The following is a 25,894-nucleotide window of genomic DNA, read 5'->3' on the forward strand; positions in this document are numbered from 1 at the left end:
TTTTGAAAGTGTTTCTAATGATCACATGGAAGAAGAAAAAAACGTGTTTCTTAAAAATCATGGCAACTTTTAGAAAAATTTCAAGTCACATGGCAAATTAAAGGGGAACTGTTTCTGGGGAAAGTTGCTATGAAAAGGGACGGTGGTGGGAAGGACCCCCCAATGTGGTCGTCGGCAAGGTTTGCCAGACACCACAGTAGACGAGGCAGATACAACGGTGCCAACGGAGCGGGGGAGGGGGGGCACCGGCGGGAAAGACTCCTCCACGTGGTCATCCCATGAATTGTCCTTGCAATGTCGCTGACTTTCATCTGCACACATCAGGACCATCCATCGATGCTGGGACGGTACATGATCATTAGTGCTTGTGTACTACTAAAAGTGCCTAGTGCATATGTATCTTCCGTCTTAGTATTTCCCAATATAAAATTTCTAGGCTTGGAGTCTATCACCTGAAAGTATTAGTCAAAGAGGACACATAGGCAGAGGTTTGCATAGAGCCATAGACATATTTACATGTGTAGAGAGGTACATTCACCAAGAATTGGCGGGAACATTCACTCAGAAAACAAACAGAATTGGCAGGAAACTTTTGTCTCCCCTCGGTTTCTTAAACCGATGAGTCCAATGGGTGAAGTCTTCAATGATATACTTGCTGGAGTGTGGCTCAACCGTGAACCCTTGTGGCCAATATAACAATTGTCCTTGGCTAAGGTTAGTCCAAGTAAGCAAGATTGATTGACCCTGCCGAGGCGCTATTGTCTACCCCTCTGCTTGCCCCTTGGGCAGCACGTCCCACCCGCAACGCTATTGTCTCTAGAGGTCAGTCCCCCTCACTACTCATTACCGATTTAGCCTGCATCAGGACGATGCAGCTCTCTTGCATGCTTGCATCCCTGATGACCTGAAGAACTTTGATGATTTTTGGCGCAGCAACATTCTTCCGGAACCCCCTTGTGAATTATAGATCTTCTGGTTCTTCATGTAATCTCTTGCAAAGTTGCAGTAACATTCGTGTTTTTTTCATATGATATTCAGATCGTAGCCTCTGCCTGGTGACCATCAACAAAAGAGGATTGAGTGAGCCATGGATCTCGCAATGGGGGCCATGGGCTCCCTCCTCCTCAAACTGTGTGAGGTTATCAAGGGCGAGTACAAGCTACAGAAGGGAGTTAAGAAAAAGGTCAGGTCCTTCTCTGCCCAGCTGATGATTGTGCGCGCTGCTCTTGGCAAGGTGGCAGAGGTGCCGAGGGATCAGCTCGACGACCAGGTTAAGTTTTGGGCTAACGATATCAGGGAGCTGTCTTACGACATGGAGGATGTCATCGACTCTCTCCTGGTGCGTGTTGAGAGCTGTGAGCCCAATGCCGATCAGTCCAACTTCAAGAAGGTCGTGACCAACTTCAAAAACCTGTTTAAAAAGGGCAAGGCTAAACATCAGATTTCCAAAGCAATCAAAGAAATCCATGAACGATTGCAAGATGTTGCCACCCGACATAAAATGGTTAGTGAAATGGTTAATTTTGCTAATCTACCTGCAGCCACAAGGACAACCGTGGACCCTCACTGGGAGGTTCTCTACGGAGATAAGAAGGATATTATCGGCATGCAGAAGGCAAGGGACGATATTATCAAGAAGATCAGTGAGGGGGGCCCTGTGTCCAATGAGCAACTCAAGATACTTTCTATTGTTGGATTTGGAGGATTGGGAAAGACTACACTTGCCAGAGAAGTATATGATGCCCTTCCAACAAAATTTGATTACAAAGCTTTTCTGTCTGTGTCCCGGAATCCCGACTTGAAGAATGTATTAAGCAATCTTCTCTTTAAAATTGACAACAGAAGACATACTAGTATAAATGCAGCAAAGTTGGATGTAGAGCAGCTCATCATCGTGATCCGAGATTTGCTTTGCCATAAAAGGTATGCCGCCATGTCATTTATATGCTGCAGATAATAGTACATCTAAGCAGCATACATAGTGTCAATCCTGACGAATTGGTCAAATAAAAAAGACAACAAATATAATATATAACTAATTAGCAGAAAATAACCGATATTGGATAAGGAAAAACATCACCACTCTAGAAATCATCTCACCTTATTTTTTATGCCTTTCTCATTGTACATGCCTATGTTCCCACGCCTACTTTTATTTTTCTCACTATACCTACCTTGGCCTCTTGCTACGAGTAGGTCTGCTTTCATTATTGATTCCTCTAAACAGCCGGCGTTTTTCTTATTATTATTATCAAGTGTGCCACGTCTAGTCTGTGTACTTTAGAACTGAATTATGTATACACTTTGTCTTTTCTTTCCCTAAACCGTCTAGCATATGGTCTCTTACATTTATTTCCTTTTCTTCGACAACAGTTTATATCTTACAGGTATAAAATATAAAATGTCCTTTCTATGGAAAATCTACACCCTAATTCGTGACTGTATTTGCGAGACTATCTTCTCCATTCATTAACTTACTCTTTTTCTATATTATATTTGTACTACTCTTTACAACTTATTAAGAGATCAAATCTACACCATTATTGTTAGATAAAATTTGACCATACGTTAACTTTGTAAAATCTCCAGTCTAGAAACAATATTCCTTTCGGGAAACAAAGTAGTGGCTGCACCCTCCTAAGGTGCACCCACGGCGCACCCACGCAAGAAAATATAGCAAAACATTTCAAAAAAAAGTCTGAAACTTTGTGGGAATGATCATCAACAAACGTTATGAGTGCTTGCAAAGTTTGGTGATCAAATAACATTCGAGGAGCTCTGTACAAAAAAGACAAAATTGCAAAATATGCTCAAACAGTGCACTTTCATCTTGACTAAGTTTTAGTGATTTTGTCTTTTTTGTAGAGAGCTCCTCGAATATTATTTGACCACCAAACTTTGCAACCGTTCATAATATTTGTTGATGATCATTCCCACAAAGTTTTAATTTTTTTGAAATGTTTTGCTATATTTTCTTGTGTGGGTGCACCATGGGTGCACCAAGCTGGGGTGTAGAAAAACCACTCCCCTTTACTTTAAGAGTACAATAGATTTTTCACAACCTTATACTATGTGTAAGTGTTAATTTTTGAATGGTCATCCTTTTTAAGTCCATATTATACTAGTGTCATAAGAATAGCCTTTCGTCTTTATCATATTTCTCAAATATTTATTTTATGGACATAAATCCTAGTAATTTCAGAGACCACCTTTTGTAATCAGAAGCCCCAAAGGTGTGCATATAAGTATGGGACACCGAAATGCGCTTTAATCTCCTCTTGTATTGGGATATATAAGTAACAATAGCTTAAGGTGGTTTGGTTCTATATTTGTACTAGATGACCTGTTGGGCCCATGGCGCAAAAAACGAAATACAGCCGAGGGCTAATTGTAAGGTACTGGTAGCCCAGAGAAACAAAGCATTCAACGTAATTTGTATATAGCATAGTAGGATGGAAACATATTATCATTTAACAGCCCCTAACACGTGTGCACAATTGCACCCAGGTTGCAAACATCAAAATAGCTCTAAGATTTCACCTAAAATTGCATCATAAATGTAGTCTGGATATATCACAAAATGAATTATCATAACCATGTAATGATGTAAAGCTGAAGCTAATAACTTTTTCCTCTAAAAAACCCATGAACAATTCTGGCATTCACGAGTAATTCTAGCAATCCAAATAAGTCCATCAATTATTTCTTCAGGTAGATCATATCAATGTCCAAGAAGACCAGTCGGCCATGGGGAACTCAGACTTGGCCTAGAGGAGTCGACCGTCGGCGATGCTGCAATGCACTAGACAGAGGAGTCAAACTTGGCACGGAATGCATGGACGCCGTGAGGATTCGGGCTCGGCCATAGAGGAGTCTGCCCTAGGTGGTGTGACGCAACGAAGTAGAGTCCTCGAAGGAATCAACATGGAGGAGTTATACTCGGCCACAGAGGAGTCGGACTTGGGCTAGGCGGGGAGTCGGCTATCAATGGCGTGACACAGTGAAGTAGAGCCCTCGGAGGAGTCCACCATGGAGGAGTCAGAGTCGTCCATGGAGAAGTCTTCTATCGAGGAAGTCAAACTCGGCGAGCGTGTGCATGTGGTGTTCTCTTTTTCTCCTCTTACCCATCACTAAGTGGAGTGACTAGACTCCACTGTATAAGTTGGTCCTACACCACCTACAATTCTGGGGTGGGACTAAAGATTGCACGTCCACCTCTTGCAATACATGGAAAACTCAGCCATGATGGAGCCAGACTCAACCGTGAAAGCCCCAGACTCGGCCATGGAGGAGTCTACCATCGAGGAAGTCGAACTCGTCCATGGGGGAATCAGACTCGGTCATGGAGAATTCGGACTCACCCATGGTGCAACCTGGCATCAAGGCCCTGCCCCGGCCCATGCCCGAGCACGGTCGACCATCAAGGACGACGAGGAGTCGGAATCGGCCATGGAGAACTCAAACTCGGTCATGGAGGAATCTGACATTGAGGCGCAGCCCCGAACCGTGCCCGAGGACGGACGGCCCAACCCACCCCGATATCTTTGTGAAGATAGTAAATTTATCGCCTTAGTGCACTAGGTCAAGTTGTTTTTCTGGAGAGGTCTAATTCCTCATATTGACATGTATTTCTTATTCTATTTGAATTGCATGCATGCATTAAATGTGGTAGCGTGCACACCATCTCATGGGGCCGTGGTGCCTCGATTTGCATTTGTGTACTGGTGATAGCTAGGTCAATTTGAAGTGCGTGTCGTGAGTCGGTATTGACCCCCTTTCTCAAACACCAAGCCATCAAAATTTCAAACATTCAAAACGAAGAATCGAACACACCCACTGCTCAAGTGGTAACAATAGTAACTCTTTGGATTATTGAAGTGGTTGACATGCTTTCATATTTTTGGTAAACAAATTGTTTTGTTTTGCTAACCTGTAGCTCTCTATTGCAATGTGCATAGGTACTTTATAATTATCGATGATTTGTGGGATAAAGAAGCATGGAAAACAATCAGATATGCACTTAAGGACAATGAGTGTGGTAGTATAATAATCACAACAACCCGCCATTTCGAGGTCTCTAAAGAATGTTGCTCTAATAAAGATTATATGATTCATAAGATGGAACCACTCTCTGATGATGAATCCCAAAAACTTTTCTATACAAGAGTATTTCCAAGTGAGATGTGTCCTTCTAGATTGGAGCATGTATCCAGAAAGATCTTGAAAAAATGTGCTGGGGTGCCATTAGCTATCATTAGTCTAGCTAGCTATTTAGCTAATAATCAGAGGATCAACCAAATTGACCAATGGTATGGTTTGCTCAACCGTATTGGCGGTGGACTTAAAAAAGGTGATGATCATGTGAAAGAAATGAAGAGGATACTATCATTGAGTTTTTATGATCTCCCTTCTTATTTGAAGACTTGCTTTCTATATCTAAGTATCTTTCCAGATGATCATCAAATTAGCAGAGATCGGCTGATAAGGAGATGGATTTCTGAAGGATTCATCCAAGTAGAAGATGACACCAGCCTACTAGAGCTTGGAGATTGTTACTTCAATGAGCTAGTAAACAGGAACATGATAATGCCGATAAACATACATGTTGATGGTAGGGTTGAAGCTTGTTATGTCCATGATATAATGCTTGATCTTATGTGCGAATTATCAAGCGAAGATAACTTTGTTACTATATTGGATGTTATCAAGGGAGACACACCTTTGGAGAAGAAGTTCCGCAGATTGTCCCTCCAAAAGAGCATGACAGATCTCAGTATCTCACCACTACTCAGCTGGCTACCACAAGAATGTCACAAGTGAGGTCTTTTACCTCTTTTAGTCCTGCTATTAATAAGATCCCCCCTCTTTCTAGATTTCAATTTTTACGTGTATTGGATCTAGAAGGTTGTGATCTTGGAGGTGTTGACCTTAGGCATGTTGAGAACTTGTTACATTTGAGATACCTAGGGTTAAGAGGTACAAAGGTTGGCAAGCTCCCTGTGGAAATAGGAAAGCTGAAGTTTTTGCAGACACTAGACTTGAGATGGACCAATTCAAAAGAACTACCGTCCAGTGTTGTTCATCTGAGGCATTTGATGTGCCTAATCCTTGATTCTGATATGCCACTACCAAAAGGGTTCAGCAACCTGACATGCCTTGAACAGCTGACGGGACACGGGGTGGGAATTTTCTCTGCAGACAGCGCAAAAGAGCTGGGGCGTCTGAACAGGTTAAGGGAGCTCGCCTTTAAATGGGATTCATCAAGGAAAAATCCGAGGGAAATTGTTAGGTGTCCGGATGTTCTGAGAACCAATAAACCATTGACTGAGTCCGTGGGCCATATTGTGGGTGCTAATAAAACTTTGATGGAGACCCTTGGCAATGACCTGAGAACTGATAAAGCTTTAATTGAGTCCCTAGGCAAGTTGCACAAACTCGAGAGGCTGGAGATCTCCTCTGCTTGTAATTGGCTTGTCAACCTCATGCAGGATTGGGTGCCATCTCCAAACCTCCGCAGTCTAAAATTTGACGGATATTTCAAGAGCTTGCCTACATGGATTTGTTCTTCGTCGCTTCCGCTTCTCTCCTCCCTCGATCTAAATGTCCGTCATGTGGAATCCGGGGATATTCAGATCCTTGGGATGCTGCCAGCTCTCCAGTGTGTCACATTATCATTAGTCATCCGCAATGTATGCAATCCATTGGAGAAGTTTGTGCTTAGCGCTGGTGCCTTCCCGAGCGTGAGAGTGTGCCTTTTCCACAAACTTATACTGGTGCACCCTACCTTCCAACCAGGAGCTATGCCAATGGTTCAACGCCTTCGCTTCGGTCTCCTAGTGAATGACATCCTCGGTCCTGACTTTGATCTGAGCATAAGAAACCTTCCTTCGCTCAGGCAACTCAGAATTGACCTCGACAGTAGGGGAGATAAACGCAGACCTGAGTATTATTCTCAAGCCATGGATGCGCTGAGGCGTGTGGCAGAGGGCCATCCCAAAAGTCCCACCCTTCGTGCCGATAAATACTGACATGATGGAGAGGTACTACTGTTTCTGCATTTAATTCAGTCCCCTGTTTCTTTTGCCTTGTCTCATAATGACTTCTTTCAATTACAGACCAAGTCGAGCCAAGCGATGAACAAAATCCTGTGTCCAGGTACCCATTCCGTCCAGTTGTTTTCTACATCACGCATATGTCTGTAACTAGTAGTACTATCCTTTCAACATCTTCTTTAGCCCTCCACTGTCTGTTTACTTCACCACACCATCAAGAAGATGCAACATGAACTGCATGTGATTCTTTGTCTCTGCCTTTGATTTCAGCTGGCACGAGGTGTTTCCGTCGGCATTGACTCTCTATCGCGCAAGCCTCCATCTTCCAAGCACTCCTGCATGTTCAGTTCATGTTCCTTCTATGTCATCGAGATGAAGTTCTGTGTGCTTTTGCCTGTACATATTTATTTGGTGAAACTGGTTTGTTCAGTGTGTAATAAGGCTAGTTTGGTGGTGCGCCAGGTTTTTTGTCCCTTGGGTTATGTTCCCCGCGAATGTAGCTGCTAGAGGGTTTTCCTGGTGTGCGTTGAACTCAGCGAACCTATTTCCATTTCTATTGTTGTGTTGATTACTGTCTACATTCTTGTAAGATAAAATTCGGTGATAGTCTATTCTGTTCTTGCTTTCCTCGGTTCAGGAACCATTACATTTCTAAGGTCCTTAGTTGACTGCCTGAAAGCTAGCTAGCTCATGATTCACTATATATTTTTGCTTTCCTTCCAAATAAGTAGCTTATTTTCTAAGGTACTTCTTTATCAAGTACTGCCGGCTTGTTTACCCGGCGCACTGCTGCCCTCATGTCTGATTTGAGACTCTCTTATTCCTTTCTCATAATCAATGGAATTAAGGCGTAGTCAGTTTGTTTATTTGGATGCATCACCTTTTGTTTCTAATGGTACAAATGCCTATTAATTTTTCTTTATCCGCAGTGAGCTGATCTGTTATTAGTTCAGTTCAGAGTTTGTGTTCCACGGGCGACAGGGTGGTGTATTTTTTGTTTCCGTATCGTGTAGTAGAACAGCTTGAATACACATTAAGATCTCAAGCAGACACATTGTTCCTAATCACTGATAGTCTAATACTAGTATGCACTAACAGTTTCACTTGTGAATTTCTTGTAGTGTCAACAAAGAAATTTCCCAAATCTGAAATTTTAAACAAGTCTAGCTATAAATAGCTATGATTGGCCTTCAATTGCAGAACATCTTGGTCAAATTACAGAGACTGGCTCACCTAGTAGCCGCGTGCCGCCAACGGCAGCCGTCGCCGTCACCGAGCTCCTGCTGCTTGTTGCCTTCTGGTTATCACCGGTGCTGCCCGCTCGGCTACTGCTAACTAGAGCGTCGACGAGCCGCCGTCCACCTCCCCGGAGCAAAAATCCCATCGGAGGGGTCGCCGCCGCCATAGTTCCCCTGCCGCCTCCGGTCGTCGACGCGTGCAAAAGAACAGTCTCGAGCCAACGACGAGAGAGAGAGATACCCAATGGATTCGCCTTCGGCCTTTATCCACGACTGTGTGGCCCAACGAAGAGAAAGAGCAAATGGGCACCTGCTTTTGTGCCGGCCCAATAACTGTTTGTTCGCTTAGTTCGCCAGATAGCCAAGCAGCGCTCGTTCAATCGGTTCACCGTTGACCTGTCAAATGTTGACCATTAAATTTTGGACCCTAATAAATGTCACACGTGTGCCATAAACACATGAAAACTCTGAACATTTTATATGGCAAGTTTAGTGATGCGAGGATGGCAATTTTCGTTGTCAAGCATGACAACTTTCTTTTCGGATGTCAAGTTTCAGTTTTTCTGTATGTTTTCTTTCAGATAGCAACTTTGGATGTAAAAAAACGCCAGGACCGAAGTGTTTCGTGCCATACATGTGGCACTTATTATTTGGGTAAATTTTGGGGAAAAAGCTCATACCGGACTTTTTTGCATATCTGGAAAAATTTCACGGATTTGAAAAAGAGTTCATGGATTTCCCGGATTTGAGAAATGTTCATGGATTTAACTAAAAATTACAAATTCAAAAGGAATCACGAAATTGAATTTTTTTACTAATTTGAAAAACATTTGCGGATTTGATGCATTTGAAAGAAAGTACACAGATTTGCAAAAAGGTAATTTGAAAAAAGTCCATGAATTTTAAATTTTAACTTTTTAAAAAAATATTGAAAATGAAATAAAAAGGGAAATAAAACCAAAAAAGCAAATAAAAACTACTAGAAAAACCCATAGAAAAATCATAGAAACAAACTAAACCGCAATCATGTATAGTAGCTTCCTGAGACAGGAGCTACCTAGAGCTTTATATGGCGAGGTTGGTGAGGGTGTCAAACTCTTTTCCATTATCAATCTAAAGTGCGAGTATGGGCCGCCCGAACTATGTGGAGACATAAGAATAAAATGCGATGAGAGCAGCGGGAACGTTTGACTTCCTACGAAGAGGAAATGTCCACACAAAGTGAGAAAAATCATCTAGCATAACAAGATAATAAAGATAACCAGAATTATTGGGTACTGGAGAGGTCCATACATCACTGTGAATTAACTCAAAAGGAAAAGAGGCAACTGTGGATGAGGAAGTAAAAGGGAGGCGAACATGTTTGCCTAACCGGCATGCTTCACATGAGTGAGCATCCGTTTTACTACATGAAAAGGAAAAACCCCTCATTATTTGACAAAGCGAGGAAGTGCTAGGATGCCCGAGGCGAGCATGCCAAGTATCGACGCCGGCGAAAAGAGCTCGAGGACCACCCGAAGATGATGTCAATTGAACTGGGTAGAGATCGCCGGGACTGTCACATCAGTGAAGTATCATCCTGGTGCGAGTGTCCTTAACAGAAAAGCCAACTTCATCAAATTCCACATTTACAGAATTATCACGAGAAAGATTACGAACAGAAACAAGATTCTGAATAAGATGTGGAGAAACAATGACGTTATTTAGAGAGATAGGTCTAGAGTTAGATGGAAAACTAGCAGAACCAGTATGAGAGATGGGAAGACCGGCGCCGTTACCGATGATGATACGGTAAGAAGTGGAAGTAGGATAGATAGAGGAGAGGTTACTGAAGGAAATATGCCTTAGAGGCAATAATAAAGTTATTATTTATTTTTTTATCATGATAAATGTTTATTATTCATGCTAGAATTGTATTAACCGAAAACATAATACATGTGTGAATATATAGACAAACATAGTGTCACTAGTATGCCTCTACTTGACTAGCTCGTTAATCGAAGATGGTTATGTTTCCTAACCATAGACATGAGTTGTCATTTGATTAAACGGGATCACATCATTAGGAGAATGATGTGATTGACATGACCCATTCCGTTAGCTTAGCACACGATCGTTTAGTATGTTGCTATTGCTTTTTTCATGACTTATACATGTTCCTATGACTATGAGATTATGCAACTCCCGTTTACCGGAGGAACACTTTGTGTGCTACCAAACGTCACAACGTAACTGGGTGATTATAAAGGTGCTGTACAGGTGTCTCCCAAGGTACATGTTGGGTTGGCGTATTTCGAGATTAGGATTTGTCACTCCGATTGTCGGAGAGGTATCTCTCGGCCCTCTCGGTAATGCACATCACTCAAGCCTTGCAAGCATTGCAACTAATGAGTTAGTTGCGGGATGATGTATTACAGAACGAGTAAAGAGACTTGCCGGTAACGAGATTGAACTAGGTATTGAGATACCGACGATCGAATCTCGGGCAAGTAACATACCGATGACAAAGGGAACAACGTATGTTGTTATGCGGTCTGACCGATAAAGATCTTCGTAGAATATGTAGGAGCCAATATGAGCATCCAGGTTCCGCTATTGGTTATTGACCGGAGACGTGTCTCGGTCATGTCTACAGTGTTCTCGAACCCGTAGGGTCCGCACGCTTAAGGTTACGATGACAGTTTCATTATGAGTTTATGAGTTTTGATGTACCGAAGGAGTTCGGAGTCCCGGATGAGATCGGGGACATGACGAGGAGTCTCGAAATGGTCGAGACGTAAAGATCGATATATTGGACAACTATATTCGGACTTCGGAAAGGTTCCGAGTGGTTCGGGTATTTTTCGGAGTATCGGGGAGTTACGGGAATACGGGGAGAAGTATTGGGCCTTATTGGGCCATACGGGAAAGAAAGAGGGGCTGCCTAGGGCAGGCCGCGCGCCCCCCCAAGGCCTAGTCCGAATTGGACTAGGGGGAGGGGCGGCGCCCCCTCCTTCCTTCCCTTCTCCCTTCCCCTTCCTTGTCTCCTACTCCTACTACATGGAAGGACTCCTAGTTGGACTAGGAAAGGGGGAATCCTACTCCCGCTGGGAGTAGGACTCCCCTAGGGCGCGCCATAGAGAGGGTCGGCCCTCCCCTCCTCCACTCCTTTATATACGGGGGCAGGGGCACCCCATAGACACACAAGTTGATCTTTGTGATCGTTCCTTAGCCGTGTGCGGTGCCCCCCTCTACGATATTACACCTCGGTCATATTGTAGCGGTGCTTAGGCGAAGCCCTGCGACGGTTGAACATCAAGATCGTCACCACGCCGTCGTACTGACGGAACTCCTCCCCGAAGCTTTGCTGGATCGGAGCCCGGGGAGCGTCATCGAGCTGAACGTGTGCAGAACTCGGAGGCGCCGTTCGTTCGGTGCTTGGATCAGTCGGATCGGGAAGATGTACGACTACTTCCTCTACGTTGTGTCAACGCTTCCGCTTCGGTCTACGAGGGTACGTAGACAACACTCTCCCCTCTCGTTGCTATGCATCACCATGATCTTGCGTGTGCGTAGGAAATTTTTGAAATTACTACGTTCCCCAACATATAGATCTTAATGCCCAATATGTAAGCAGCTTCACCAAGGTTTTTCATTGAAAAACTCTTATTCAAGTATCCCTTTATGCTATCCAGAAATTCTATATCATTTCCGATTAGTAATATGTCATCCACATATAATATCAGAAATGCTACAGAGCTCCCACTCACTTTCTTGTAAATACAGGCTTCTCCAAAAGTCTGTACAAACCCAAATGCTTTGATCACACTATCAAAGCGTTTATTCCAACTCCGAGAGGCTTGCACCAGTCCATAAATGGATCGCTGGAGTTTGCACACTTTGTTAGCTCCCTTTGGATCGACAAAACCTTCCGGCTGCATCATATACAACTCTTCTTCCAGAAATCCATTCAGGAATCCAGTTTTGACATCCATCTGCCAAATTTCATAATCATAAAATGCGGCAATTGCTAACATGATTCGGACAGACTTAAGCATCGCTAAGGGTGAGAAGGTCTCATCGTAGTCAATCCCTTGAACTTGTCAAAAACCTTTTGCGACAAGTCGAGCTTTGTAGACAGTAACATTACCGTCAGCGTCAGTCTTCTTCTTGAAGATCCATTTATTCTCAATTGCTTTCCGATCATTGGGAAAGTCAACCAAAGTCCACACTTTGTTCTCATACATGGATCCCATCTCAGATTTCATGGCTTCAAGCCATTTTGTGGAATCTGGGCTCACCATCGCTTCTTCATAGTTCGTAGGTTCATCATGATCTAGTAGCATGACTTCCAGAACAGGATTACCGTACCACTCTGGTGTGGATCTTACTCTGGTTGATCTACGAGGTTCAGTAGTAACTTGCTGAAGTTTCATGATCATTATCATTAGCTTCCTCACTAATCGGTGTAGGTGTCACAGAAACCGGTTTCTGCGATGTACTACTTTCCTCCCACTCATTTCTTTCGAGAGAAACTCCTCTAGAAAGGATCCATTCTTAGCGACAAATGTCTTGCCTTCGGATCTGTGATAGAAGGTGTACCAATAGTCTCCTTTGGGTATCCTATGAAGACACATTTCTCCGATTTGGGTTCGAGCTTATCAGTTTGAAGTTTTTTCACATAAGCATCGCAGCCCCAAACTTTCAGAAACGACAACTTTGGTTTCTTGCCAAACCACAGTTCATAAGGCGTCGTCTCAATGGATTTTGATGGTGCCCTATTTAACGTGAATGCGGCCATCTCTAAAGCATAACCCCAAAACGATAGCGGTAAATCTGTAAGAGACATCATAGATCGCACCATATCAAGTAAAGTACGACTACGACGTTCGGACACACCATTACGCTGTGGTGTTTCGGGTGGCGTGAGTTGCGAAACTATTCCGCATTGTTTCAAATGTAGACCAAACTCGTAACTCAAATATTCTCCTCCACGATCAGATCGTAGAAACTTTATTTTCTTGTTACGATGATTTTTAACTTCACTCTGAAATTCTTTGAACTTTTCAAATGTTTCAGACTTATGTTTCATTAAGTAGATATACCCATATCTGCTTAAATCATCTATGAAGGTGAGAAAATAACGATATTCATTGGACCACATATATCTGTATGTATGATTTCCAACAAATCTGTTGCTCTCTCCATAGTACCGGAGAACGGTGTTTTAGTCATCTTGCCCATGAGGCACGGTTCGCAGGTACCAAGTAATTCATAATCAAGTGGTTCCAAAAGTCCATCAGTATGGAGTTTCTTCATGCGTTTTACACCGATATGACCTAAATGGCAGTGTCACAAATAAGTTGCACTATCATTATCAACTCTGCATCTTTTGGCTTCAACATTACGAATATGTGTATCACTACTATCGAGATTCATCAAAAATAGACCACTCTTCAAGGGTGCATGACCATAAAAGATATTACTCATATAAATAGAACAACCATTATTCTCTGATTTAAATGAATAACCGTCTCGCATTAAACAAGATCCAGATATAATGTTCATGCTCAACGCTGGCACCAAATAACAATTATTTAGGTCTAATACTAATCTCGATGGTAGATGTAGAGGTAGCATGCCGGCCGCGATCACATCGACTTTGGAACCATTTCCCATGCGCATCGTCACCTCGTCCTTCGCCAGTGTTCGCTTAACCCGTAGTCCCTGTTTCGAGTTGCAAATATTAGCAACAGAACCAGTATCAAATACCCAGGTGCTACTACGAGCTCTAGTAAGGTACACATCAATAACATGTATATCACATAAACCTTTGTTCACCTTGCCATACTTCTTATCCGCCAAATACTTCGGGCAGTTCCGCTTCCAATGACCAGTCTGCTTGCAGTAGAAGCACTCAGTTTCAGGCTTAGGTCCAAATTTGGGTTTCTTCTCCTGAGCAGCAACTTGCTTGCTGTTCTTCTTGAAGTTCCCCTTCTTGTTCCCTTTGCCCCTTTTCTTGAAACTAGTGGTCTTGTTGACCATCAACACTTGATGCTCCTTCTTGATTTCTACCTCCGCAGCTTTTAGCATTGTGAAGAGCTCGGGAATTGTCTTATCCATACCTTGCATATTATAGTTCATCACGAAGCTCTTGTAGCTAGGTGGAAGTGATTGGAGAATTCTGTCAATGACGCAATCATCCGCAAGATTAACTCCCAGTTGAATCAAGTGATTATTATACCCAGACATTTTGAGTATATGCTCACTGAAAGAACTGTTCTCCTCCATCTTGCAGCTATAGAACTTATTGGAGACTTCATATCTCTTAATCCGGACATTTGCTTGAAATATTAACTTCAACTCCTTGAACATCTCATATGCTCCATGACGTTCAAAACATCGTTGAAGTCCCGATTCTAAGCCGTAAAGCATGGCACATTGAACTATCGAGTAGTGATCAGCTTTGCTCTGCCAGACGTTCTTAACGTCGTTAGTTGCATCAGCAGCAGGCCTGGCACCTAGCGGTGCTTCCAGGACGTAACTCTTCTGTGCAGCAATGAGGATAATCCTCAAGTTACGGACCCAGTCCGTGTAATTGCTACCATCATCTTTCAACTTTGCTTTCTCAAGGAATGCATTAAAATTCAACAGAACAACATCACTGGCCATCTATCTACAATCAAACATAAACAAGCAAGATACTATCAGGTACTAAGTTCATGATAAATTTAAGTTCAATTAATCATATTACTTAAGAACTCCCACTTAGAAAGACATCCCTCTAATCTTCTAAGTGATCACGTGATCCAAATCAACTAAACCATAACCGATCATCACGTGAAATGGAGTAGTTTTCAATGGTGAACATCGCTATGTTGATCATATCTACTATATGATTCACGCTCGACCTTTCGGTCTCAGTGTTCCGAGGCCATATCTGCATATGCTAAGCTCGTCAAGTTTAACCTGAGTATTCTGCGTGTGCAAAACTGGCTTGCACCCGTTGTAGATGGACGTAGAGCTTATCGCACCCGATCATCACGTGGTGTCTGGGCACGACGAACTTTGGCAACGGTGCATACTCAGGGAGAACACTTTTATCTTGAAATTTAGTGAGAGATCATCTTATAATGCTACCATCAATCAAAGCAATATAAGATACACAAAAGATAAACATCACATGCAATCAATATAAGTGATATGATATGGCCATCATCATCTTGTGCTTGTGATCTCCATCTCCGAAGCATCGTCATGATCACCATCGCCACCGGCGCGACACCATGATCTCCATCGTAGCATCGTTGTCGTCTCGCCAATCTTATGCTTCTACGACTATCGCTACCGCTTAGTGATAAAGTAAAGCATTACAGGACGATTGCATTGCATACAATAAAGCGACAACCATATGGCTCCTGCCAGTTGCCGATAACTCGGTTACAAAACATGATCATCTCATACAATAAAATTTAGCATCATGTCTTCACCATATCACATCACAACATGCCCTGCAAAAACAAGTTAGACGTCCTCTACTTTGTTTGTTGCAAGTTTTACGTGGCTGCTACGGGCTTAAGCAAGAACCAATCTTACCTACGCATCAAAACCACAACGATAGTTTGTCAAGTTGGTGTTGTTTTAACCTTCGCAAGGACCGGGCGTAGCCACACTCGGTTCGACTAAAGTTGGAGAAACTGACACTCGCCAGCCACCTGTGTGCAAAGCACGTTGGTAGAACCAGTCTCGCGTAAGCGTACGCGTAATGTCGGTCCGGGCCGCTTCATCCAACAATGCCGCCGAACCAAAGTATGACATGCTGGTAAGCAGTATGACTTATATCGCCCACAACTCACCTGTGTTCTACTCGTGCATATAACATCAACACATAAAACCTGGCTCTGATACCACTGTTGGGGAACATAGTAATTTCAAAAAAATTCCTACGCACACGCAAGATCATGGTGATGCATAGCAACAAGAGGGGAGAGTGTTGTCCACGTACCCTCATAGACCGAAAGCGGAAGCGTTATGACAACGCAGTTGATGTAGTCGTACGTCTTCACGGACCGACCAATCAAGCACCGAAACTACGGCACCTCCGAGTTCTAGCACACGTTCAGCTCGATGACGATCCCCGGACTCCGATCCAGCAAAGTGTCTGGGAAGAGTTCCGTCAGCACGATAGTGTGGTGACGATCTTGATGTTCTACCGTCGCAGGGCTTCGCCTAAGCACCACTACAATATTATCGAGGATTATGGTGGAGGGGGCTTGGGGGGAGGGGGGAGGGGCGCGCGGCTGCCCCTAGGCCTCCTCTCCTCTTCCTCCACTAGGCCCATTAAGTCCCATTAGGTTACCGGGGGGTTCCGGTAACCTCTCGATACTCCGGTAAAATGCCGATTTCACCCGAAACACTTCCGATGTCCAAACATAGGCTTCCAATATATCAATCTTTATGTCTCGACCATTTCGAGACTCCTCGTCATGTCTGTGATAAAATCCGGGACTCCGAACAACATTCGGTACATCAAAATATATAAACTCATAATGAAACTGTCATCGTAACGTTAAGCGTGCGGACCCTACGGGTTCGAGAACAATGTAGACATGACCGAGACACGTCTCTGGTCAATAACCAATAGCGGAACCTGGATGCTCATATTGGCTCCTACATATTCTATGAAGAACTTTTATCGGTCAGACCGCATAACAACATACGTTGTTCCCTTTGTCATCGGTATGTTACTTGCCCGAGATTCGATCGTCGGTATCTCAATACCTAGTTCAATCTCGTTACCGGCAAGTCTCTTTACTCGTTCCGTAATACATCATCTCGCAACTAACTCATTAGTTGCATTGCTTGCAAGCCTTAAGTGATTTGCATTACCGAGAGGGCCCAGAGATACCTCTCCGACAATCGGAGTGACAAATCCTAATCTCGAAATACGCCAACCCAACATGTACCTTTGGAGACACCTGTAGAGCACCTTTATAATCACCCAATTACGTTGTGACGTTTGGTAGCACACAAAGTGTTCCTCCGGTAAACGGGAGTTGCATAATCTCATAGTCACAGGAACATGTATAAGTCATGAAGAAAGCAATAGCAACATACTAAACGATCGGGTGCTAAGCTAATGGAATGGGTCATGTCAATCACATCATTCTCCTAATGATGTGATCCCGTTAATCAAATGACAACACATGTCTATGGTTAGGAAACATAACCATCTTCGATTAACGAGCTAGTCAAGTAGAGGCATACTAGTGACGTTTAGTTTGTCTATGTATTCACACAAGTATTATGTTTCCGGTTAATACAATTCTAGCATGAATAATAAACATTTACCATGATATAAGGAAATAAAATAATAACTTTATTATTGCCTCTAGGGCATATTTCCTTCAGTCTCCTACTTGCACTAGAGTCAATAATCTAGATTACACAGTAATGATTCTAACACCCATGGAGCTTTGGTGTTGATCATGTTTTGCTTGTGGAAGAGGCTTAGTCAACGGGTCTGCAACATTCAGATCCGTGTGTATCTGCAAATCTCTATGTCTCCCACCTGGACTAGATTCTGGATGGAATTGAAGCGTCTCTTGATGTGCTTGGTTCTCTTGTGAAATCTGGATTCCTTTGCCAAGGCAATTGCACCAGTATTGTCACAAAAGATTTTCATTGGACCCGATGCACTAGGTATGACACCTAGATCGGATATGAACTCCTTCATCCAGACTCCTTCGTTTGCTGCTTCCGAAGCAGCTATGTACTCCGCTTCACATGTAGATCCCGCCACGACGCTTTGTTTAGAACTGCACCAACTGACAGCTCCACCGTTCAATGTAAACACGTATCCGGTTTGCGATTTAGAATCGTCCGGATCAGTGTCAAAGCTTGCATCAACGTAACCCGTCCTTTTCAGGTATTTCAGGATGTTCTTGATCGTTGTCCAGTGATCCACTCCTGGATTACTTTGGTACCTAACATTTTCAAAATCCTCAAAAACCTAACCAAAAAAAGTTACGGGGCTTTTAAGATCTAGAGTGGAAAAAATCGAAAAAAATTCAAACAGTGGGCAAACTGTGGTCAAACAATGGTCAAACTAATTATTCTAGAATATTAGTGTTACTAAATAGTTATTTCAGTTATTTCAATTTTGGTCAAATCTGGTCAAACTATGGTCAAACTGTGGTCAAATAATGGTCAAACTAATTATTCAAGAAATATTAGTGTTACTAAATAATTATTAGTTTTTTAAAACTAATTATTCAAGTGCAGACTTGGAGCGAGGGAGAATAGAACCCGGAAGTTAAGCGTGCTCAGGCTGGGGGAGTGGGAGGATGGGTGACCGTTCGGCAAGTTAGATGATTTGGAATGATGAGGGGTGATTAGAGGATAAATTGAGAAGTGATGAGGGGTGGTGATTACAGACTAGAGGTTAAAAAAAATCGAAAATTTGAAAATAAAAAAAAATTCAAAAAAAAATTTCAAATTTTTTTTCAAAAAAAATCATAAAATTTCCTTTAGTCCCGGTTGATGTTACCAACCAGGACTAAAGGTGGAGCTCCACGTGGCCGCGCCCTTTAGTCCCGGTTCTGGATTGAACCGGGACTAAAGGGCCAGGGCATTAGTACCGACCCTTTAGTCCCGGTTCATGAACCGGGACTAAAGGCCCTCACCAACCGGGACAATAGGCCCCTTTTCTACTAGTGCTCAAATGATGTTTCAAATATATCAACTGGCATATGCACTGTACACTACTAGGAAAAGGCCTACTAATGGCGCACCTAATTTGGCCATTAATGGCGCATTAGTGGTGCGCCATTAGTGCCACGCCATTAGTATATTTTACTAATGGCGCACCACTGGTGCGCCATTAGTATCTGGTATACTAATGGCGGACCTCAGATGCGCCCTTAGTATATACAACAGTGCGCCATTAGTATGCCTCCCAGGGGCCATGTATACCCAGGTGCTTTGGCATACTAATGGTGCACAACAACAAGATGCGCCATTAGTAACTTCGGCATACTAATGGTGCATTGTTTAATGATGCGCCATTAGTATCCTTTGGCATACTAATGGCGCACTGTGATGTGATGCGCCATTAGTATGAATATTAGGTTTTTTTATTTTTTTATTTTCTGTTTTTTGCACAGGTTACAAAATGTATAATTGGACAAAATATAGACAGCACACATCAACAACAGATTCATCGAATACAATAGAAGATTAGTCTCTGAATACAATTCATCATATTAGTCTCCGAATACAATTCATCATATTAGTCTCCGAATTTAAAAGACCGAACAAAGATAGAACATTATATTACAAGTCTCGAGACCGCGAGTAGCGAGTTTGTCTTCACATTACAAGTCGATATCGATCATCTAAACTACCATCACATAGAAGAGAGCTGCGGTCATCACGATGAGCATCATCACGATGAAACTCGTCTTCATCCGGTTCCTCCAACGCTCCCTCCCCTCTCCCGCTAGATAGCGGGTGTATCTAGATTCGGCCTCGGCCCTAGTGGTGTACCCTTTGTAACTGTTACCGCTGAATCGGTGAACCTGTCTCCGACACTCCTCCCAGTCGTCGTAGACTCCGGGAACCTTACCCTTGTACACGACATACGACGGCATCGCTATGCACTAGCCAAACGAAACGTTAGTACCAATTCACAGACAATACATAAGCAGTATATAAGTATGCAACAGAACGATCGGAAGAGAAAAGCAAGACATTAATAGCATCGATTACATCTAAGTTGAACGACTCTCGAAACCAAAGAGACATACTACAAGTTCATTAAAGTTTAATTACAACATGAGCCAATCGATGTTTCAGAACTAGACACAGCATCACTGCTTTCGACTCGACTCAAGGGACCGGAGCGTGGATGAAGCCGCCGTCTATCGTGGGAGTCATGAAATAACGGGCGTTGTCAGCCTGCATTTGCAGCATTGTGTCGATGTCACTGTTGGACAGTTGATTTCTGAGGTAGAACTGCCTCGAGGTACGAAGGACATCTTGATGGATGATTTCCACAAGCTCCGACTGGATGCGAAAGAATTCTTGTCTGATGTCCGTGTCCTGGATTGCCGACACGCTCGCGGCCCAATCTTTGAGTTTACTCGGTAGCAAAAGTTGATGATGGTCCCGTACAATCGCCCGCATGTGATGGATGGCGTAGTAGGCACCCTTCTGACCGCCAGGCGGCTGCTTGACGCAGCAGAACGTCGTATTGTGGGAGAACTCGTGCTTGTCGTACTTACGTATAGGCCTGTTGAAGGTGCCTCCAGATTTGGCGTAGCCGGGGAGAACATCATCAAGAACCTTCTTGACATTTGTGTAGTCTACGTTCGACTGACGGTCCGGGTCGAAATACGTGGCCATGGGATATTTGGGGCTTAGGAGGATGAGCGTGCAATGTGTGTCACTGCAGAAAACACGGAATGTTAAAAGAAAAACGATCGAAATCTAAGAATTCATATGTTACGGGGCGGTTGAGGGGAGGACTTACTCGGGAAAGTAAGGCACGAGGAAGTTATCCTTATCTTGGTTTGCCAGAATGATGCCTTCGAGGTAAGAACTCGCGACTTGCCGGTCCCCAGCGCTGCCAAGATCTTGGCACACATGTAGAAGGGGTCGACTATCACGATGTCCGGGGTCTTGTCGCGAATGATCCGCATCTCCATACTCAGCGAAAATAGCCGAATGAAGGTGTAGTGCAGCGGATGAAGGTTCAACATAGCGTGGATGTCGTCAAACCGCAGGACGATCGTACCCCCGATGGAGTTATCCACAAAGCCCTTGCCCTCTGGCACCTTGGCTGCGAAAACCGGGTATGCCACATCCTTCTCTCTAAGACGCCGCTTCTCCAAAGAAAGAACACTATCATGCAGACTCCGCATAGCACCGGTTGCAGCATCGAGCATATTTCTCGGTAGCATCGGCCTACCCGCCACATGCACCCTCCTCATTAAATCCTCAGGTGAAGGTGGCCCGTCCTGAGCACGGATCGTACTCGGTGCCGGCTGGCCCGCACCCTTGTTAGTCTTTCTTTTGCGTGCCTTCTTCTTCTCCTGTAATGGGACCGAGTTCTGCTCACAGACCGCCTTCTTGAGTGTGTTGGGGCTGATATATTTCGCACCTCGCCTATCTGAGGCTCGGTGAAGTCGGCAGCTGGAGGCGTCTCCTGAGAGCTGAACTGCAGACGACGCCTGTTGCAACTTGGCTTCTCCGCGGTACCAGCTAGATCGCGCACGTCTTTTGTTGGGTTGGGTTCTTGAGAAGGAGGCCCCATGAAGTCGCCACCGTACCCATGATCGGCAAAGTGCTGATCGACATTGCCAAATGTATCGTCGTCATCGTCGTTCTGATCCTGTGCCATATGCATGTTTGGATCCAGTGGCATAGGGATGTCCGGCACCGTTGCGGCGGTCTTGCCATGGGGCCGACTTGGCGCCGGCACGACTGGCGGTGTTGTCTTTGGGGTGGTGTCCCCCGCCCCAAACGAATCTGGCTCTTCGGCCAAAGCAGGGGCCAGCTCAGGCAGGCGCTGAGGTTCATCACGTCATCATCGTTGGCCCCGACGGGTCGAATCGGAGGTAACAACTCGTCGCAGCCTGGCAGCACCCGAACCAGTTGAACCCTAAACAAGTTGGGTGGCATCTGGGTACCGTGGAACAAGGGGTTGCCCGGTTGAACGATTTTGCCCTTGGCGACATCGACCAACTCGTTGTTCACGAAGTGCAGGAGAGTGCACGGAACGTCGGTGGCGCCCTGCGAAAACATGTAGGGCGTCAGGGATGCCCAGTCAAAGGCAAGGAGATGAAGTCCTCGACCGAGAGAGGCTTAATTAGTTACCGTGATGATGGCGTCGAGCTCGGCTAATGTCGAGGCACCGCCAACGGCGGGTGTGCAGTTGACGGAGGGGCCGCTTGCTGCAGAGGTGCCGGCCGGCGTACACCCGGGTGCATTAAGCTCCCGTGCCGGGGTCGGAGACACCAATGCCGCCTCCGCTGGAGACACCAATGGCCCCGGCATCGCGTTCTGCGAGTTGATGGCCGTGAAGCTAGGAATCGGGGGCGGCCCCTGTTGGTCGCCCGCAATCGACGCACTCAACCCCGAGATCAAGGTAGGCACAATGGCGGTGATCGTCGCTCCGAGTTGTTGTTGCACTTGCTCTTGGACAATCTCCGGAATCCGCGCCACCTGTGCCTTGAGTTCTTGAACCTCACGCGCCTGGCTTTCCTAGCTGGTCTTTTTCTCCTTTCGCCCACCAGTGTTATAGTATGACGACCATTTTGTCGACAAGCCTTTGCCGGCCACACGACCAGCTGACGTCGGCTTACTGAGCTTATCCTTGTTCTTCATTACATTCAACGCCCTATTTAGAGTGGTGTCCCAAGGGTTGCTCTTAGTCGACCCCGCGCTACTGCTTTCAGTCGCCTGCGGAAGGAATGTGAACCATTTAGAAATTTGGCTTCATTAATTAGAATGCAACCATATGGAGCTAATTACGCAGGGGTGTATTCCTTACCAGAACAAGCTCAAGCGCCCTGGTCTTCGGATCCGTGGTAAGCTCCTTTGTTTTCGGGTCCTTCTTGTACTGGGCCCTGACAAAGTTCCTGGTCTGCTTGTCACCGTATTTATCGAAGAGGGGCGGTAGGCCTTGCTCGGCACGGTCCGCCTCCTCCTTGTCCCATATAGGCTCCGCCACTCTGTAACCGCCGGGACCGAGTGTGTGTTCCCCTAAGTTCAGCTCCCGCATTTCTTTCCCCCACTGACTTGATTCGGAGTTTGCGGTGCTCGAGCAATTGATCTTGAAGTCGTTGTAGTCATCTTCGGTGATCGAAGGATTTTTCTCCTTGATCTTCTCATAACTCTCACCTTTCTCGATCATTCTCTTCACATTGCTTTTCCAAGTAGACAGGGCCTTGCTCATCTTCATGAGGGCAGCATTGTTCACGTTATTCCCTTTGATGCTTGTGTTTTCAAATTCAGCGGGGAACTTGTATCGTTCGTGCAGCTTCGTGAAGAGGAGGTTGCGCAAATTCCCTCGGTCAGGATGCCTCAGGTTCTCGGTGTTGATCGAGACGGTGCTCCGGAGAATGCACCCGAGCTGAAGCGAGTACCCCTTGACTATTCGTTCGGGCGCCATTGGATTCCCGTCGGAGTCCACTTCAGTAACTTCCTCCTTGAGGGTGCGGAGCACGGTCGGGCGCCGGTCCTTCCGTTGCCTCTTCGGTTGGCTGCCATCTGTGCGTGCGCCGCCATCATCAGTGGTGGCATCCTCGGCGGCACCATCAGTGGTGGCATCAGTGGGGTCATCCTCGGCGGCACCATCAGTGGTCTCAGGATCGGTGGGGAAGGCGGCGTCCTCATACAAGTGAGGTTGTTCCTCCATCTCCTGGGACAGCTCCCAGAATGCCTTGCCGCCTGAACCCCCGGCCTCATCGTTGTTGGCCATGTTTCTTTCTAAATAGGAACAAAGTTTGGTCAAAAAGTTGGTTATTGTCAAGGAACAAGATCATGGTCTCATCATTTAGGGTTTGTCGACACCGAGGCATCCTAAAAGCTAAGCTTTTATCATTGAGGGTTTTTTGACGTCGAGGCACCCTAAAAGCCTAAGCTTTCATCATTTCGGTTTTTATCGACAACGAGGCACCCTAAAAGCCAAGGTTGTATAATTAATGGTTTGTCGACACCGAGGCATCCTAAAAGCTAAGCTGGGAAGGAGAATTCTAAGTTGGGCCTAATCACTTGGCTCTATTGCCGCCTATGGTTTAATGCAGCTAGAATAAAGGGGCACTTGATCCTACTTAATTAACTACTAAGATACCCCGGCCCATGCATTAGTCACAAGTACCCCATATGTCCTATTTTTAGCAAAGTCATGCTAAAATTCATGGAAAATTTTAGCATGACCTTTGCTAAAAATAGGACATATGGAGTACCCGAATTTGCCGGAACGGAAGTTAATCGACATTCCAGCAAACTCAAGGGCCTCTCGGGTGGACAAGGCAAAAAAGGCCTCCATCACAACATGGAAAATACATTGGCATGTGAAGAGGTGAAACAATATATGCATCTCCAAGCAGTATCATTCAACATTTTGGACAAACCACTACAAGCAATACTGGATCAGATACAAGAAGAATGTGAGAAAACGACAATCCCATGGCCTGGCCAGGACCATGGTATGGATCCTGAAAAGTAGACAATCTGCAACATGAGACACTGAAAACAATTGCTACCAATGAATCTACACTTTTATAAGAAAATAAATCAGAAACTTAGTCTGTCATCATTAGGCAGCCACCATTAGTTATTCAGTTATGTTAAAGCAGAAATAGAAAAATAGACTGAAAACACTAAAATCAGAAACTTAGTGCATGATACAGATGCAAAGTAGGTTCAAAGACAAATGAAGACCATATGGTAAGTACAACAAGCGAAATAGGATCACGAACTAATAGCTGAATGAAAGGCATATATATGACAGGCATATTTTCCGGCTACAAAGTGTTGTGGCAAATATGCCAGGCACCACAATGTGATCACACAAACAAAATAGCCTCAAACCAGTTATTCTTGCATGATAATATGAAAATGCATATGGCACTGCCAAATTATACTATCCATATTTCGGTATAATGTCATTATTCCATACAGCAGGCAGCACTGTCACCACAAATCAGTTATTCTAGCATAATATAAATACGCAGAACAGAAGCAACAATTTACATTTCTGCATACGGCGTTGCCAATTTTTTTCTATCCATGTTTCAATTTGATGCCATCACTCCATTCAGCAAGCAGCATTGTAACAAAAAGAAATTCTAGGCGCAAATTTCTTCAGAATGAAATTAAGTTAGTGAAACTGTCACACACTTCTTCACAATGAAAATGAAGCAACAGGTGAACAAGTACAAGATTCGTAGACTTGAGTGGCTTGGTATTTGGGTACCTGGCCGATGATGACGGCTTTGACGTTGTGGAAGGGGGTGGTGTGGAGCGCGTGGAAGACGAGGTGGGGCGGCGGGTAGACAGGCACCTTGGCGTGCAGGCGCTCGTGGGCGACGAAGCGGCATAGGTCGAGCGCGTAGGGCTTGCGCAGCTCCCCGGACAGCGCCTCCAGCCACGTCTCCTCCACGAGCAGCTCCTCCAGCTTCGCGGCGCCGCCGGCCGCTAGATGCGAAACCCCCAGCAGTTCAGTTAGAACCCTAGCTAGGGTCCGGGGAGCGGGGGGCGTGGAGAAAGAGGGTACCTTTGGACTCGGCGAGGCGGAGGTTGCGCCGCGCGCGGGCGAGGCGTCGAGGCGGCGTCGGGGCGTCGAGGCGGCGTCGAGGCGGCGTCGGGGCGGCATCGAGGCGGCGGGGCAGCGGCGTCGGGAGAGGAGAGGGGAAGGGGATCGAGGGCGAGGGCGAGGGAGAGAGAGGGGATAGGTTTGGGCCGGGGAGGAAATATGGATGGGGGCGGCACAATACTAATGGCGCACCACCCCTCGGTGCGCCATAAGTACATCCATACTAATGGCGCACCTCACCCTGGTGCGCCATTAGTATTTTTTTTATTTCTGCTCGAGCCAACAGGTTATCTTCCACCTGA

At 45.0% G+C, this 25,894-nt stretch overlaps 1 pseudogene; it reads left to right on the top strand.

Annotated features, from left to right (window-relative positions):
• The first annotated feature begins 252 nt into the window (after positions 1-252).
• On the top strand, positions 253-7,721 carry LOC125534651 (disease resistance protein RGA5-like; annotated as a pseudogene).
• Positions 7,722-25,894: the final 18,173 nt, after the last annotated feature.

The sequence above is a fragment of the Triticum urartu genome, chromosome 2A (assembly GCF_056163025.1).
Source record: "Triticum urartu cultivar PI428250 chromosome 2A, HENAU_Tu73, whole genome shotgun sequence".
In the NCBI taxonomy this organism is placed as follows: Eukaryota; Viridiplantae; Streptophyta; class Magnoliopsida; order Poales; family Poaceae; genus Triticum; species Triticum urartu.